Source organism: Tiliqua scincoides, chromosome 5 (assembly GCF_035046505.1).
Source record: "Tiliqua scincoides isolate rTilSci1 chromosome 5, rTilSci1.hap2, whole genome shotgun sequence".
NCBI classification, from domain to species: Eukaryota; Metazoa; Chordata; class Lepidosauria; order Squamata; family Scincidae; genus Tiliqua; species Tiliqua scincoides.
The window spans coordinates 78,365,859-78,382,723 of NC_089825.1; the positions used below are offsets into that span (position 1 = coordinate 78,365,859).

The following is a 16,865-nucleotide window of genomic DNA, read 5'->3' on the forward strand; positions in this document are numbered from 1 at the left end:
TGCATCACTGCAAAAGTAAAATATATCACTGTGATGAAAAACTCCACAGTCAGGGAATAAGAGGGCAGGTCCTCTCCTGGATTGAGACCTGGTTGAAGACCAGGAAATAGAGTTCCATGGGCAATTTTCACAATGGAGAGAGGTGAAAAGCGGTGTGCCCCAAGGATCTGTCCTGGGACTGGTGCTTTTCAACCTCTTCATAAATGACCTGGAGACAGGGGTGAGCAGTGAGGTGGCAAAGTTTGCAGATGACACCAAACTTTTCCGAGTGGTGAAGACCAGAAGTGATTGTGAGGAGCTCCAGAAGGATTTCTCCAAACTGGCAGAATGAACAGCAAAATGGCAGATGCGTTTCAATGTAAGTAAGTGTAAAGTCATGCACATTGGGGCAAAAAATCAAAACTTCACATATAGGCTAATGGGTTCTGAGCTGTCTGTGACAGATCAGGAGAGACATCTTGGGGTGGTGGTGGACAGGTCGATGAAAGTGTCGAGCCAATGTGTGGCAGCAGTAAAGAAGGTCAATTCTATGCTTGGGATCATTAGAAAAGGTATTGAGAACAAAATGGCTAATATTATAATGCCGTTGTACAAATCAATGGTAAGGTCACACCTGGAGTATTGTGTCTAGTTCTGGTCGCCACATTTCAAAAAGGACATAGTGGAAATGGAAAAGGTGCAAAAGAGAGCGACTAAGATGATTACTGGGCTGGGGCACCTTCCTTATGAGGAAAGGCTACGGCGTTTGGACCTCTTCAGCCTAGAAAAGAGATGCTTGAGGGGGGACATGATTGAGACATACAAAATTATGCATGGGAAAGATAAAGTGGATGGAGAGATGCTCTTTACACTCTCACATAACACCAGAACCAGGGGACATTCGCTAAAATTGAGTGTTGGGAGGGTTAGGACAGACAAAAGAAAATATTTCTTTACTCAGTGTGTAGTCAGTCTGTGGAACTCCTTGCCGCAGGATGTGGTGACAGCATCTGGCCTGGATGCCTTAAAAGGGATTGGACAAGTTTCTGGAGTTTCACAATCCATTATGGGTTACAAGCCATGTGTATGTACAACCTCCTGATTTTAGAAATGGGCTATGTCAGAATGCCAATGCAAGGGTGGGCACCAGGATGCAGGTCTCTTGTTATCTGGTGTGTTCCTTGGGGCATTTGGTGGGCCGCTGTGAGATACAGGAAGCTGGACTAGATGGGCCTATGGCCTGATCCAGTGGGCCTGTTCTTATGCAGGGAGTATTTGCTTGTATTGAAAGCCTTTCATTAGCCAATGACACATTGCTGATGTATTAATACATACTAAAATAAAATTTACTTTACATAAAAGCAAGAGGAAAGATATGCAAGTCAAAATACAGTAACGCCATTGGAAAATTAGTTTTTTACAATAATCATTACTTTGAAAAAGTAAAGTACAGAAGATTTGAATTATTGAATTGACCTAGTAGAGCTGAATTCTCCTATCTTTCTGAGAGTTGAATCTCCTTAGAATCAGGAGCGGATCCAATGTATAAGGGGGAGACCATGAGCACCACCTTCAGAGCCCAGGTCAACCAGGTGCATAGATCTGGACTTGGAGTCCAGGTCTACCAGCCGGGTAGTCCTGGACTCCTGATTGAGCTTATAACCTCTGTGGCTATTTGCTGGGTGGGTAAACCTGGGCTCCTGCCTGGATTTCAAATTCAGGTCTACCTGCTGTGTATACTTGGGGTCTTGCTTGTGCTTATCGCCTCTGTGGACATTTGCTGGGCGGGTAGACCTGGGCTCCCACCTGGACTTGGAGCCCAGGTCTACCTGCTGGGCATACCTGGGTTCCCAATTGAGCTTATAGGCTCTGTGGCTATTTGCTGGGCAGGTGGAGCTGGGCTCTCTCTATCAACTCCATCCATCCCCTACATAATTTTGAATGTCTCAATCATGTCCTCCCTCAGACATCTGTGGCTATTTGCTGGACTTCAAGCTCAGATCTACCTGCTTGGGTAGACCTGGGCTCCAGATTGAGCTCTGTGGCTATTTGCTGGGTGGGTAGACCTGGGCTCCCGGTCCAACCAATCTCCTCTGCACCCACCCAGTGGGTGTTCCCCTGATACAATTTTGCTCTCCATTCTGGAGGGTGCCCTTCCCTGCTGGCAGGACACTTGGCCTCACCCAGATCCGCCCCTGCTTAGAACCTTTTCCACACTTAAGTTCTTGGTTCTCTTTAGCTCATATGCTTTCCATACTTTCTCCACCAGAAAAAGGGTCTCCCCAGTCCCCAAGCAAAAAATGAAATTTTTATAATTTTAAAAATAAATATGAAAGGCAAAAACCCCACCGTGACGTCTCCAAACAGAAACGCTTCTCCCTGCAACTCCACAGCAATACCTTGTAGTAATTAGCATGTTCTACAGTAGAAGAAATAGCACCCTCCCCATCCCCCCTGCCAGTACAAGTAGAAATCTCTCCCTACCTTCCTTGTAGCTTCTCTTGACCAGCCCTGCTCTCCATGTGCTCTGGATGGGGGCAGGGTGACTAGAGGTCATAACTTCCAAGTAGCCCTCCAGGATCCTGTTTTACTCACTGTACACACATGCACTCTCTCTCTCTCCCTCCCATCTCTGCCAGAAGCACCAAGCCCTCCTGTGCACAAAAAAAGTTGCAGAAAGGGCTTCAAATCATCCCTAATGATTTAGTCCAGATTTTAGTCTGGACTAAAGAGGGCAGGGTTGGAAAAAATTCTGGGGGGGGGGGGGAAACTGCTGGCTGGGGGGGGCAAAACCCCTCCTGCCCCCCCCCAGCTACAGCCTTGTTAGGAAGCACTATCCTAGAGGCCTTTTCCTGCCAAGAGGAACCATGCACAGCCCATTTTAGTGCTCCCCACTAAGCACTGCTCTGTGTTTTTGTAAACCTGGCTCTAGTTTTAGCTGTGGCTTGTTGCAACAGAGGGTAGTCACAGTGGTGCATTAGTCTTTATCTTTAAACTGGGACTCTTATTCCTTTGGTTTCAAGCAGACTGCATTTAAACTCCCTGGAGAGGACTTTACATGCTCAGGCACTCTTGTTTTAGTTATTTTTTTAATTACACCACCTTTTATACCAATAAAATGGGTAGGGAGGAAGGCTTTCTACTGAAGTCCAATCTGCATTAGAAGCCCTGCTTTCTGATACTGCCACAAAAAATGACACAGCAACATGCTCTATGAATTTTAGTCTGAGCCCCCCACGTGCACAGAGAGCATGTTTAAATTGGGAAGCAGTGAGATCACGTGCCTGCATGCCCATTGACTAACAGAGCCATATGATTCTCATCACATGACTGGGGAGACTTCAAGGCGAGCCCTGAGGAACTCCGGCAGGATCTGATCCACCAATCAGAGAAGGAGACTGTTTGTCCCAACATTCCAAATAGTCCTCTTTCAGCAAAACGTGCCAATCGCGTGGCTCCAGAAAGTTTTGCTCGGCCAATCCTGGAGGGAGGGGCGTGGCTTGTGTCGGGTGGGCGGGGACGTGCTTTCCTGACCTAAAGGAGGGACCGGCTGGAAAAGATTTGGGCGAGCAGCTGAAAGGGTGAGTGGCGTGCCCCAGTGGGCATCACCGGGAGGGGCTTGTGTGGGGAGGGGGCACATTGGGGGGCTATGTCATAGGGGAATAATTGCTCCTCCCCTACTATTAGCCTTGCTAGCCAGCTTCATAGAACCTCTTTGTCCAGGAGCAGTCTACATCATATGTATGAATGCTTGTTCATTCATGCATATGAATGAATTTGGGAGCAAACAGCAAGGGAGGACTGCTGCCTTCATTACCTGTGGCCATGATCTGGTTAGCCTCTATTCTAGTGGTTCCCAACCTTTATTCACTTGTGTGCCCCTTGGCAGTCCATTTCCATAAATTGTACTCTCCATTAGCAAAATGTTTGTAATTAATATAGCTGCTGTTATTTCAAATTTATGTTTTCAATTAGTGATCCATATCTGATAATGCACAAATTGAGGATCAGAAACTAGCACCTGCTGGGGTTTTCGCAGCCAGTTAGCTTCCTTCCTGCCTTGCCAGCCCTGCAAGGCATTCTAATACAGACCTGACATTTTCCACCATTATTTGATTCTTTTTCAAGTACCCCTACAGGTCCTGGAAAGTACCCCTGGGGGGGTGCATGTACCCCAGGTTGAGAACAACTGCTTTCTTAGAAACAGAATCATAGACTTGATCTGATATGACAAGGCTTTTCCTAGGTTCTTACATTTTCCTTCCTTTTGCAATTGACAGGAGGGTGGGGTTGGAGATACATGTAAGGACTAAGGGCCCAATCCTATTCAGCTTTACAGTATCAGTGCAACCGTGCCAATGGGGCGTGCACTGCATCCTGTGGTGGTGGCAGTCACAGAGATCTCCTCAAGGTCAGGAAATGTGTTTTCCATTCCAATCTTGGGGCTGACTTGCTGCTACATTGGCACTGGAATGTTGGATAGGATTGGGCCCTACCTCTCTGTCTCTTCTCCACCCCCATCTCCCATCATCTTGCATGGTGCATCTGGATTCTGGCTTTGTTCCTGGGTCCTGTTTTCAGTGCCACGCACCTCCCCCAATAATGAATCAATAATGGAAGGGGCCTTATGAATAGGTGCTAAGTGCAAGTTGTAATTGAAGCCAAGCTCAGCAGTGGGAGTGCTGCCACAGATTGGCTCCAGCTGAAGTGCCGTCTGCTAAACAATGATTCTGAGCTTTAGCAGAGAAAAGGGCTGCTTGCCAAGGTAGATGTTTATAGTCAAGGTGACTATAAATCTTTGTACCAGGAGAGATGCTACTATGCTCTTTATAGCTGGGAATTAAGTGGGTTTTTTTGTCCTCTTGAAGGGTTTTGTGTTGCACAAAGTTTGCATGTGCTTTCACCAATTTAAGGCAAGTCCTGGAAAGGGTAGTGCCTTACACTTTTTTTGGAAGACTTGTGGTATCACTGATTCTAGTTCCTTATTCAGAATTGATTTTAGTTCCTTATTTGAGTTTTGGTTGTGTGAGCAGCTGAAACTGAGGCTGATGCCCTCCTGAAGCCCCCAAAAAGATTTAGGTTATCCTCATGCCATCTGCTTCAGGTTGTGTGATTATGGAATTGTCCCTCTGAAATGCAGAGGGTGCTCTTTGCAAACCTGCTTTAACATGTTACCCCTCCCCCCTTAGTCATACTTAAGTATAAGTAATTTGCATCTCCCAAATGAGAATACAACCACCCCAACATAGCACCCACACCACTAAGAGACTGCCTCCTGTGAGACACCCTAACATTGTGCCTGGCCCAGTGCTTGCTTGCGCAGGTCATTCTCAAGCATAATGTGGCAGTGCCAATATCTTCTAATGTAAGCATAAATGAATAACAGACTGAGTGTTTACCCCCAAATAAACTTTGAGCCTCCCCAACTTACTCACCCACACCACTGAAAGACTGTCCTGTGTAAGATGGCTAAGCATAAGAACAGCCCCACTGGATCAGGCCATAGGCCCATCTAGTCCAGCTTCCTGTATCTCACAGTGGCCCACCAAATGCCCCAGGGAGCACACCAGATAACAAGAGACCTCTTTCTGGTACCCTCCCTTGCATCTGGCATTCTGACATAGCCCATTTCTAAAATCAGGAGGTTGTACATGCACATTATGGCTCGTAACCTGTAATGGATATTTCCTCCAGAAACTTGTCCAATCCCCTTTTAAAGGTGTCCAGGCCAGACGCCATCACCACATCCTGTGGCAAGGAGTTCCACAGACCAACCACACGCTGACTAAATAAATATTTTCTTTAGTCTGTTCTAACTCTCCCAACACTCAATTTTAGCAAATGTTCCCTGGTTCTGGTGTTATGTGAGAGTGCAAAGAGCATCTCTCTATCCACTCTTTCCATTCCCTGCATAATTTTGTATGTCTCAATCATGTCCCCCCTGAGGCGCTTCTTTTCTAGGCTGAAGAGGCCCAAACGCCGTAGCCTTTCTTCATAAGGAAGGTGCCCCAGCACAGTAATCATCTTAGTCGCTCTCTTTTGCACCTTTTCCATTTCCACTATGTCTTTTTTGAGATGCGGCGACCAGAACTGAACACATTACTCCAGGTGTGGCCTTACCATAGATTTGTACAACGGCATTATAATATTAACCATTTTGTTCTCAATACCTTTTCTAATGATCCCAAGCATAGAATTGGCCTTTGTCACTGCCGCCGCACATTGGATCGACACTTTCATTGACCTGTCCACCACCACCCCAAGATGTCTCTCCTGATATGTCACAGACAGCTCCGAACCCATCAGCTTATATGTGAAGTTTTGATTTTTTGCCCCAATGTGTATGACTTTACACTTACTTACATTGAAGCGCATCTGCCATTTTGCTGCCCATTCTGCCAGTCTGGAGAGATCCTTCTGGAGCTCCTCACAATCACTTCTGGTATTCACCACTTGGAAGACCACAGCGTCTTGTCTGTCCCAAGGCTTTGATTCTGCACAAGGCATTCTAGAATGTGATGTCCCCATACAAGTCATATTCTTTCCTTCCCAGTGAATGTATGTTTGAGGAACAAGGGTGTTGTATCCCTGAATAAGCGCTGAGTCATCCCAAGTCATAGATCTATGGGCAAGAGACTATCTTCTAAACCTCACATTTTGTTCAGTTGAAAGCTTAATTTTTGAACAATTTGGTGTTATTCATGAGCCAAATGTATTATTTACCGAAAGGAGATCTGTACTCCCAAGGTAGTTCAGGACCTCCCCAGAATGCACATGCCTCCCTGAGATTACAGTATGTCTTTTCTCACCGGATTTGCATGGTTGAAAGCACTGATTTTGTATCTCTCACACAAATTATATTCTTTCCATTGCGCCTAAGAAAAAGTTACTGTTTTACATCCCCAGGTGAAAGTTGGACTACCCCAGATCATACAGTCCCATAACCAGGAGGCTGTGTTCAGCATTGTCTCTGGCCCAATGGTTTTTTGTTTTGTGTTTTGCACAACACAATATGTGATGTTCTTCGGTCAGCATTTAGAATAATGTACAGGGGAAGAGTGCACCCCAAGTTAATTTCTGGGCTGCCGTAAATCAGTCAGTCTTGCCATCAGGACACTGGCCCTTACAGGATGCCTTAGAATTACATCTGGCCAGAGGTTGGCTTTTATGCAAGTTCCTTTTCAAACATGGTGTTCCCAAGCAAATACTGCATTGCCAGTGGTTTATTGCTTTCTTGCTACTGTATTGGTGTATCTCTGCTGTTTCATGGACCATGGATTGGATCCAAAGGTCTCTTCTTTTGTAATCTTGTGTATTTTTATAATTAATGTTTTTTTGATTTATTGTCTTATGATTGGAAATTGCCTTGTGCATTTTTTAAAATTAAACGGCAGGATAGAGGTACCTTCAACTCACAAACCAACCAACCTACAAATACTTACCAGCTCTTCTACCCCTGAGAAATCTATAGGTGATCAGGTCAACCATAGCTAGAAGTGGTAACCACAAGCTGTCTAGTGCAACCACATGGCCCTGGAATGAAGGTGCAAAGCAGGGAATTGGGTCATGGTGCTGTTCCTCCAAACTTTCCCTTGTACTTGACAAGAACCTACTCTGAGTCCTCTGTGAAACCAGGGTGTTTAACTATGACATCTCCTAGCCCTCCCCAGCTAGGTCTTTCACACCACGTTGTCCTTGTGAGTCTGATAGAGCCCTGGCACTTCTTCAATGGTTCACTTTGTACAGCCTGACAATGATTTTTTACCAAGGTTGAGCTGGAACTTTGAGATAACTCTGCTGAAGATCTATTATAGCCACAACAAAAAAGTGACATTATAGCTGTTGGGGACATCTGATGTTTTGTGTTTTGCCCACATCAGGTCAGACGACCTACGTCATTCATTTCAGAGTAGAGCCAGTGTGAGACTACAGTTAGAGATGTGTTTCTCATACTGTGGGTCGGGACTAGGCCAATTTCAGGTGGGTCCCCATTCATTTGAAAATTTTATTTTTAATATATTAGACTTGATGCCACCATGCTATGTGACTGCATTTGGGAAAATGTTACAGACCTGTACTTTTAACAAACTATTATGTATATTCTTTTAACAGTGATAGGAAATGGGACTTATTCTTGGTAAGTGTGAGTAGGACTGCAGCATAGGAATGTTAAAAATTTTCCTGCTTGATGATGTCATTTCTGGTCATGGCATCACTTCCGGTGGGTCCTGATAGATTCTCATTCTAAAAAGTGGGTCCCAGTGCTAAATGCTTTAGAACCACTGAGTTAGAATGTGGAACTAGGAGCAAGGGCCAGTTACTCTGTCAACTTAACCTACCTCATAGGGTTGTTGTGAGAATCAGTTGTGCCCATAGTGGGGGAAGTCTTGGGCATCGTCCTGAGTTTTTTGCGGGAAAGGTGAGTCAGAACTGAAAATTGTAATACAGTAAAACTCATAATAAATTGGCTTGTGTAGAAATGAGACTTTGAGGTGGGGGGAATGCGAATACCTTTCAAAAGCAATAGTCATGGGGAGGTTACATCATTGGGTGTGACCCAAAATTTATCTGAGTTTGCAAAACTTTCATTTCCTTCCTTATGGTGTGCTAGCAAGGATTGCGCAAAAAACAAACTTTTGGACTAGAAACGTTGCTGAGCATCTTGAAGGGAACAGTCTTCTGGTCATGATGCTGTGTGATTTGTGTGTTCCAGAGTTTATTTTGGAGTGCATCCCCCCGGGTTTGGAATTTTTTTAGGTGTATTGATAAGGATGTCAGTATCATAGGCGCATCACACCTTGGGGTGCCTTGCAGAGGAACAGAGCTATGGGCCAGACACAATTTCCTGGCCATCTCATAAAGGACAGTCTACTGGTAATGGGGTGTCTTATTTGGCGTGGATCAAAGCTTATTTCAGAGTGCGAGACACCCCTGGATCTGCAGATAAGTGAAACCTTGGATGCTAGAACCAAGGATACGGGGGGGGGGGGGAGGTCTGCATCTGTCTTCACGGCAGGGTTTGCATCTGTCTTCACGGCAGAAGACCTCGGGCAGATACCGCTGCCCGAACGGCCCCTCCTAACCGAGGAGTTAAGTCAGATAGAGGTTAAAAGAGAAGATGTTTCAGACCTGATTGATAAATTAAAGATCAATAAGTCACCGGGCCCTGATGGCATACACCCAAGGGTTATTAAGGAATTGAAGAATGAAGTTGCAGATCTCTTGACTAAGGTATGCAACTTGTCCCTCAAAACGGCCACGGTACCAGAAGATTGGAGGATAGCAAATGTCACGCCTATTTTTAAAAAGGGAAAGAGGGGGGACCCGGGAAACTATAGGCCGGTCAGCCTAACATCCATACCGGGTAAGATGGTGGAATGCCTCATCAAAGATAGGATCTCAAAACACATAGACGAACAGGCCTTGCTGAGGGAGAGTCAGCATGGCTTCTGTAAGGGTAAGTCTTGCCTCACGAACCTTATAGAATTCTTTGAAAAGGTCAACAGGCATGTGGATGCTGGAGAACCCGTGGACATTATATATCTGGACTTTCAGAAGGCGTTTGACACGGTCCCTCACCAAAGGCTACTGAAAAAACTCCACAGTCAGGGAATTAGAGGACAGGTCCTCTCGTGGATTGAGAACTGGTTGGAGGCCAGGAAGCAGAGAGTGGGTGTCAATGGGCAATTTTCACAGTGGAGAGAGGTGAAAAGCGGTGTGCCCCAAGGATCTGTCCTGGGACCGGTGCTTTTCAACCTCTTCATAAATGACCTGGAGACAGGGTTGAGCAGTGAAGTGGCTAAGTTTGCAGACGACACCAAACTTTTCCGAGTGGTAAAGACCAGAAGTGATTGTGAGGAGCTCCAGAAGGATCTCTCCAGACTGGCAGAATGGGCAGCAAAATGGCAGATGCGCTTCAATGTCAGTAAGTGTAAAGTCATGCACATTGGGGCAAAAAATCAAAACTTTAGATATAGGCTGATGGGTTCTGAGCTGTCTGTGACAGATCAGGAGAGAGATCTTGGGGTGGTGGTGGACAGGTCGATGAAAGTGTCGACCCAATGTGCGGCGGCAGTGAAGAAGGCCAATTCTATGCTTGGGATCATTAGGAAGGGTATTGAGAACAAAACGGTTAGTATTATAATGCCGTTGTACAAATCGATGGTAAGGCCACACCTGGAGTATTGTGTCCAGTTCTGGTCGCCGCATCTCAAAAAAGACATAGTGGAAATGGAAAAGGTGCAAAAGAGAGCGACTAAGATGATTACGGGGCTGGGGCACCTTCCTTATGAGGAAAGGCTACGGCGTTTGGGCCTCTTCAGCCTAGAAAAGAGACGCTTGAGGGGGGACATGATTGAGACATACAAAATTATGCAGGGGATGGACAGAGTGGATAGGGAGATGCTCTTTACACTCTCACATAATACCAGAACCAGGGGACATCCACTAAAATTGAGTGTTGGGCGGGTTAGGACAGACAAAAGAAAATATTTCTTTACTCAGCGCGTGGTCGGTCTGTGGAACTCCTTGCCACAGGATGTGGTGCTGGCGTCTAGCCTAGACGCCTTTAAAAGGGGATTGGACGAGTTTCTGGAGGAAAAATCCATTATGGGGTACAAGCCATGATGTGTATGCGCAACCTCCTGATTTTAGGAATGGGTTAAGTCAGAATGCCAGATGTAGGGGAGAGCACCAGGATGAGGTCTCTTGTTATCTGGTGTGCTCCCTGGGGCATTTGGTAGGCCGCTGTGAGATACAGGAAGCTGGACTAGATGGGCCTATGGCCTGATCCAGTGGGGCTGTTCTTATGTTCTTATGTTCTTATGAGGTGCCTGTAGTTGAAAATTTTTGTTGACAAATAAAAACAGATTCCAATGAAGATTTCCCTGACTTGATGAGTCCACTTACAATTCAGTATCTTCCTGGTATAACTGCAAGAAAGAACTCCTAGGGGTTAACAATTTCCTAGCTGGAGAGTATCTGGGTTTGGCTGACATCTTGCAAAGCCCAGCTTACATCTTGTATGCATGTTGCTCTCTTAAGCTAGCTAAGCAGATCATTTTTGTCCCAGTTTCTAGTCACCTAGCTCCCCAAACTCTGATGGGCTGGTTCAGAATTAACATACATTCCAGTTTTCTGCACCCAAGACAGATAAGCAAACTGAACCAATGAGCTGGTGTGAGCTACTTTTGGTCAGGGCCGTTGTCCTCTCAGATGGTACCTGACAGTCATGGGACTCCAATTTACATTTGAAAGAGGAAGGCAGTGTGTGATATGTGACTGACCTCTGGTCAGAATGGAGCATGTGACAAGCTGTCTCCTAAGTCAGCTTCGGTGTTGCAGCCTGTGCTTTTTTGATGCATGTAACATTCGTACACATGGGAAAATGAATTTGCACACTGGGATCCTGTGTAATGGTCAATGGCACAACTTTTTGGTTTGGTGGGGAAGAATGAGGTAGGAGAGGGTGACAGGTGCAACAAAATACACTTATTGTGGGGATAATTAGCAACAGAAGAGAAGGGGGACCACCTGGCTGAGGCTGCGCATGCCTCCTGTGTTGAACATAGCCATGGAGCTGGTGAGGACTGCTCGGGTTGGGGATCCTTCTTTTGTTTTGCTAACAAATTGCTTCTCCAAGTCAGGAGCTCTTTGGAGGGTGCCTTGGTCACAAGGTAGAACCTGCAGCCCCAGCAGGGCACTGTTGCTTCAGCAGAATTCTTGAGCAGGAAAGCTCCATGTGAGTCCATCTGATACATGAGTCAGCCTGATAGAGTGGCAGGGGGAGGGTGGGAACTGCTCTGCTAATCACATGAGGCCTTCCTCTTGGCCTGTGGATGTGAAACCTCTCGCCATCAGTCCATGAAATAGTCACTGGCCTAGGTCGCACTTTTCCCAGCAGGCACCCAGCACCAAGTGTGTGTACAACTGTGTGTGCTCTCTGCAGGCCTTAAAAGAAAAATTAAGGGAATAAAAAAAGAATAACCAGGCAACATCAGTTATACTCGGATTCAGGGCTGGCCCAAGACCTTCTGATACCTGAGGTGGCACGCCAAATGCTGCCCCCTCACCTGATGGTGTGCTAGCCTCTGTTCCTCCCACACACCAATATTTCAGCTTGGCTTCTCTCCACATATCCCAGTCTTCCTTTTCTGATCCAAGAAGGAGGATCAGCAGAAGCAACTAAGTGGACAGAGATGCCCACTCCCCACCAATCTGCTGCCTAAGGCAACCAGTTGGCCTCATAGGTGGGCCAGCCTTGCATGGAGCATCACCCTTTGGGCAGGAAGAAAGAAGTTTCCTTGGGAGAGGAGTGCTTGCTCATGACAATTTCTTACACAAAAATGAACTATTGGGTTGGGTCTGACACCATGGCCTCTCCCAGTAGACAGTCTCCCAGTTGTTATTCTGGGTACCCCAAGGGCCATTTAGGGGAAAAGCATCCAGCTCTTTATTCATATGTACATGTATTAACATGGGGGGGGGGGGTTTGACCATTTCTGTGTGCAGAAAACATTAGAAAGGGCATGAGGCAAAAGTGACTGAAAGGAAATGGTGGCTCTGTAGAGTGGATGTGGCATTTGGCATGGCCAGAACCTTATTTGGGAATGCACATTTCCCAGTTTGTTCTTGCACAACACACCTTAACATGCAATGCTTCCATACTTAAGAATACCAAACACACACTTTGGGACAAAGGCAATATTTGTACCTATGAGAGAGGACCATTACCTAGTCTGATCTCAGAAGCTAAGCAGAGTCAGGCCTGGTTAGTACTTGGATGGGAGACTGCCTGGGAATACTGGGTGCTGTAGGCTTATACCATAGTCTTTCGAGACTGAAGGTTGCCAACCAACCATTACCTAGTGTGCAGATTGATGATGAGTAGCAATCTAAAATTTGGTTTAGGGCACAGGAGTAGCTGAACTTTGGTCTCTTATTCAGGCTATTTGTGCAACTGACGGTTAAATACTGAACTGGGAGTAAATCTGGGCAGCTGTGTCAGAAAAAGGAACTGGTAGGAAATGAGGAAGCAAGTTCGACCTTGGTTTCTTTTCTTACAGGCGCTAGTGCAATCACATCTCCTCTTCCTCTCCTCTTTTACTTCCTCCTACACTGGAACTCTGAACTGAAAATCTGTTTTCTGTCGAGTCGGATGCATGGTCTCTGCTCTCTGAATTTGGATTATTGGTGAGTTATGTTCCTTGTACCTCTTGCTTGCTCTGTGCATGTTTGACTGTGGCTGTGCGCAAACCTCAAGTGGTGCCTCGGAGGTGGCAGCTTTTCAGTTCTTCGCGCAAAGGCCATTTTGCACGAATAGCACCCTGGCCAGTCCGTTGTTCTGGTGTAGCAGCTTTTGTGCAGATAGAGGCAAATGGGCTAGTCACAATCTGTTCTGCCCTTGAATTCCTTGGAACAATGGAATGTGCTGGTGCACTTGCTTGTATATCCCAAAGGCATTTGATCAAAGTTATTACGCCAAACCCTGTTTCATTCATGTTTCTGTGTTTGCCACTCTGTGTATGGGCAGTCAGGTGTACCACATATAGCCAATCCTAGTTTCCTGGTGTGTTGTACTAAGTGGTAAAGATGGGGGGAAAGTGTGTGGTGTACACATGGTTTGTTTTTAAGAGCACATGTAAAAAGCCTTGTGAATGCATCTTAGAAATATAATGTGCAAAGTGTATCTGTGGGTGTGTGTCTTGAGTGCCCACCTATGCTTGCAAAGTGCCAGCAGTAATGAGCATTTGTATCAGGTTGAGGGGGCAGTAGCTGCAGGGTGCATAGCAAGAGTGAGGAGTCTTCTGTGTGTGGTGGTGTGTGGTGTGTGTCACACCAACAGTGTGTGGTGGTGCTGCTCTGTGTCCCCTTGACAGTCTCTCTCTGGCAGCTCCTTCAGTGTCCCTCTCCAACTTCCTCTTCTCTCTAAATGTCCATCCACTACACTCAAGGCTTTTGCTTTGACCCGTCTCTGCTCAGGTCTGGTTATGAATCTTGGTATTTGTTTTCCCCAGTCCTAACTTCCATCCACTTGAGAGCTCCTCAGACTGTCTGTTCCCCAACCTCCTCCCCCAGTGACCAACCATCCTGCTGACGTCTCCTTCAGTGTCTGCCTGGCTGTCTCCCTCACAGCTCTTGCCCTCCCTCTGTCCAGAGGTCTGTCTGTTCCATTCACAGCTCACTGCCCTGTTGCTTTCCCCACCTGCCTATCCATACCTGTAGCCACTCTTTCAGACTCCCCCTTTCCCCTCTGCCCCCCTCTCTCCTACAGCTTATTTATTGCACAGCCCGTCTTAGAAATAAGTCTCACTATGTTCAGAGGGGCTTACTCCCAGGTCGCTGAAGCCCTCTGCTCTTCTGCTCCACCTTCAAACTGTGTGGCAATGGCCACATCAGCCCAGTATACCTGACCATGTGCTGAGGCCCTTTATCTACAGGGCAAAGTATTCAGACTTCAGCCAGTCTTCAGCCCGCCCATGCAGCTGAGCAGCATACACAGAGCCCAAGGAACAGGAACACGCACTCTCCCCTTCCACGAGCTGGTTATCTCCTGAGAAAGGCACCAGGTTGTTACTGGCTAGTTGGGGTGGGACTTGTAGTAACTGTTTCCCATTTGTGCTTTTCCTTCAATGGCTGGCCGAAGGCAGGGAGGCTGTGTGTGTATGAGTGTGTTCTGCTAGAAAATCCACTTCCTTGCTTCCTGCACCCAGCTTCCCAGCCTCTTTTTCTCTCTCTGCAAGTTCCCTGTCTTGTGCCTTGCTATCTTTGTCCCCTCTCACCTCCTCCCCCACTTTTTTAAATTCTTCAGGATCATTTTATTGCTCTCATCAAACTTTTCTACCCCTTTTCTCCATTCCTTTTCCCCACCTAGGTTTTTCTATTATTATTCTCTCCCCTAAATATTCATTTTCTAAACTCATTGGCATGCTTTCACTTTTTTTCTTTCCTTGTATGTGCAGATTTTAGAAATGGGCTATGTCAGAGTGCCAGATGCAAGGAAGGGCACCAGGATGAGGTCTCTTGTTATCTGGTGTGCTCCCTGGGGCATTTGGTGGGCCACTGTGAGATACAGGAAGCTGGACTAGATGGGCTATGGCCTGATCCAGCGGGGCTGTTCTTATGTACCTGTCTTAGTCCTATTTCTCCCTAGTATAGCTCTTGTTTTTGCTCCCCCGTCCCCTTTGAATCTGTCTTCCTCCTGTATCCTTCCATCTCTCTCCTTATCCTATTTTCCCACTTCTTATTGCTTTCATTTTCTTATTTTTGCCTGTCTGTTGTTGTTAGCTGCAAAATTTTTATTTTTCTCCAGGCTATGACCTTTTATTTGGTAGCACTTAATGGACTGTGGTCCACAAATGTTTACAATGAAACCAGTTGGCCATGTGTTATAAGTTTCTTTGCAGTTTTTGCTGCAGCAGCCTGTCCCCTCTGGAAGTTCTCCAAGTTCCAGTTTGGCAAGTACCCTCTGCCTTGCAATTAGAGACAGTTACCAATGAACAGGGACTCTGCCTAGTGTATCCCCGTCTCAATTTTTGTCATTTGGGAGTGCCTTGTACTTGTGTGAATTGCACTTTTCCAAAATTCAGTCCTCTCTGCAGCAGCTAAATCTGAGTGGGGAATGGATGCATCTAGTCTCTAGTACGTATGCATGTATTGGCAACCTTCAGTCTCGAAAGACTATGGTATCGCGCTCTGAAAGGTGGTTCTGGCACAGCGTCTAGTGTGGCTGAAAAGGCCAATCCGGGAGTGACAATCCCTTCCACACCGGGAGCAAGTGCAGTCTGTCCCTGGTCTGTCTCCCTGGCTATGGGCCTTCCTTCTTTGCCTCTTAGCCTCAGACTGTTGGCAAAGTGTCTCTTCAAACTGGGAAAGGCCATGCTGCACAGCCTGCCTCCAAGCGGGCCGCTCAGAGGCCAGGGTTTCCCACTTGTTGAGGTCCATCCCTAAGGCCTTCAGATCCCTCTTGCAGATGTCCTTGTATCGCAGCTGTGGTCTACCTGTAGGGCGCTTTCCTTGCACGAGTTCTCCATAGAGGAGATCCTTTGGGATCCGGCCATCATCCATTCTCACGACATGACCAAGCCAACGCAGGCGTCTCTGTTTCAGCAGTGAATACATGCTAGGGATTCCAGCACGTTCCAGGACTGTGTTGTTTGGAACTTTGTCCTGCCAGGTGATGCCGAGGATGCGTCGGAGGCAGCGCATGTGGAAAGCGCTCAGTTTCCTCTCCTGTTGTGAGCGAAGAGTCCATGACTCGCTGCAGTACAGAAGTGTACTCAGGACGCAAGCTCTGTAGACCTGGATCTTGGTATGTTCCGTCAGCTTCTTGTTGCGTCATACACATACGTCAGCGTCATACACATACGTATGCATGTGTATGAACACTAAGGCACCATGCAGTGCACTAGTACCCTTTCACATGAGGTTAATTTTGAGTGGTTGATCACATGGTGTGGGGCGACTGTTTCGCAATCCAGAAAAATGCAGTAGCTGTGCTGTTCCTCTTAACATTTCTACATTTGGATTTTGGATCTAAAAGTTTTGCTTTGGCTTAATTGGCTGCAGTATTGCTTTGAAACACAACTTTTAAGTCTTCCAGAGTCGGGGAGTACAGAGTGCCGTGAAGGCCCACTGCAACCTGGCACAGGCTGGGCAGGTGGGCGTGCTGTCTTGTCTTTAGTCTCAGGCAGCAAAATGTCTTGGGCTGGCCCTGAAGATCAGTCACTGTTTTTACCCTGACCCCTGAGTTAGCTGAAATAGCCTGCTGCTGTCAGACAGAGGTGTAAGAGGGAATCTCGGTTCTCCTTACCTGCATGCTTCTGTCTCTCTCCCTCCCGTCTCCCAGGGCAAGGCTCAGAGCAGTGGAAAGGAATGAGTGGTGGAGG

General features: G+C 46.6%; 1 protein-coding gene across 4 annotated transcripts in view; it reads left to right on the plus strand.

Annotated features, from left to right (window-relative positions):
• The first annotated feature begins 3,493 nt into the window (after positions 1–3,493).
• GRN (granulin precursor) overlaps positions 3,494–16,865 on the plus strand; it is a 42,790-nt gene continuing 29,418 nt past the window's right edge. For 2 of the 4 annotated variants that reach the window (XM_066628830.1, XM_066628833.1), the window contains exons 1-2: positions 3,494–3,560; positions 13,044–13,170. The gene's annotated coding sequence lies outside the window, so the exon portion shown is untranslated. Of the gene's footprint in view, positions 3,561–7,939; positions 7,960–13,043; positions 13,171–16,865 lie in introns of those variants that run through there. The other 2 variants (XM_066628831.1, XM_066628832.1) reach the window with 2 other exon arrangements.